Raw genomic sequence first — 1,690 nt, forward strand, 5'->3', positions numbered from 1 at the left:
TCTTATCCTTCTGATTATATTAATTGTTGTTTTATTTGATATTTTCTTCTGACAATTCCTTTATATCTTTCCGTTTTTACTTTTATGCTTTAAAAATAGAAATTTTAAAAATATTTTCTGTTTTGTTTATCTTTTCATTTACTTTTATGAAATGCATTCAGCACATATTTGATGTGCTTCAGCTCTTTGTTCATATTTAAACTTCTTATACTAAAAAAATTGATTGAAATTTTTGTGTGCATAAAGGTAATTTTCTCACAGATTTTATCTGGCTGTAATGGGGGATTTTAGTGAGGATAACCCTCAAAGAGTATCTGTACATTTTTCATTTTGGCTGATCAGTGTATAGAGTGAAAACATAAATCAGTTTATGCAACTGCCATGCTTAAATAATACAACAATGCCCCATATTGCACAGAATGAAAGTCAAACTTCATATCAGAGACCTTAAACCCCTGTATGATGTAGCTTCTGCCTGTCTCTTAAATTACATTTCATATCACACATCAGTCTTACTTTAGTCCTGCTAGCTTCCTTCAGTCCTTGGATAAACCATGTTTTTGTCCACAGGGACTTTGTTTTCATATCCAAAATACTATTATAGATATTTAAGGCAAATGAGGCAAACAGTAGTCAAATATAGCATTCTGATGGAGTTTGTTGTTTTGTTTCACTTAAAGAGGGAATTTATTAGAAGAATACAAAGTTTCTTTCAGGGTTTTCAACAGCTGCAATGCGTTAGTAAGTAGAATCATACCTTTCTGACAGACCGATCACGTATATGGTAATCACAAACTTCTGGGTTTTACAAGATCATGAAGAGAGTATTTTAAAGGGTATTCCTCCCTGTACCATGCACAAGAGACTAGAATGTAATTCATTTATGCTTGCTTTTTTGTCCTTATATCCCTTTATGTTGGCCTTAAACTTGTCAAGCACTGTTGGCAAACTTTCATGAGCTCATTCAGGCATCTCTAAAATGGCTCAACAGCGGGAAGAACACTTTGAGTCTGCAGAAATTAATGTTACTCAGTGAAAGATGAGTTGTAGTGTAACCACAGATTTCTGCCTCTAGGTTTTTCATGATCATGTAACAAAGAGAATGTCCTAGGGTATGGTCCTCCTCGTGCAAAACAAATATCACATAGTGCCTGTCTGTTCCAGCTGCCTGGATCATTTCCAGAGTTGTCTTCCCTTCACCTTTAGCCACTGAGGCCTTCAATCCAGATATTTTTCTCTCCAGCTCTTGGTCCTCTTCCATGGAAGGGGCAGCATCCCAGGTCCTCAGTGATGCCAGTGGCTGGGATGATCTGCTCTATATTGTAGACAGTTGCAAGTGAAGCAGAAAGTCAAAGTGAGTTTAATCATAGCACAGTATGATATAAATTGCTTCATGAACATAACCCTCTTATTCTTTAAGCAAATTCCACCTTTTTAAGGAAGGAGGATAATTGTGAAAGAAATGTGTCATGGAAGTCAAAAGGTGAAGTGATTTTAGGACTGTCAAATGCTACCAAAAGGTTAAAGGAAATGAGGATTCAAAGTTGGCCAATGGATTCAGCAAGTATAAATCTTTATGTATATTACCAAAAGAAGATTCTGGAAAGAATTAGAGATTAATATGTGATTCAATGGGTTCCAAGAAGAAAGGGGTGAGAGGAAATAGAAATAGTATACTCAACCCTTCACC

At 35.6% G+C, this 1,690-nt stretch overlaps 1 pseudogene; it reads right to left on the bottom strand.

The window, feature by feature from the left end:
• Positions 1–813: 813 nt before the first annotated feature.
• On the bottom strand, positions 814–1,261 carry LOC119058896 (DNA-directed RNA polymerases I and III subunit RPAC2-like; annotated as a pseudogene).
• Between the last annotated feature and the right edge of the window lie 429 nt (positions 1,262–1,690).

The sequence above is a fragment of the Artibeus jamaicensis genome, unplaced genomic scaffold (genome assembly GCF_021234435.1).
Source record: "Artibeus jamaicensis isolate MK-2021 breed Jamaican fruit bat unplaced genomic scaffold, CSHL_Jam_final scaffold_1283, whole genome shotgun sequence".
In the NCBI taxonomy this organism is placed as follows: Eukaryota; Metazoa; Chordata; class Mammalia; order Chiroptera; family Phyllostomidae; genus Artibeus; species Artibeus jamaicensis.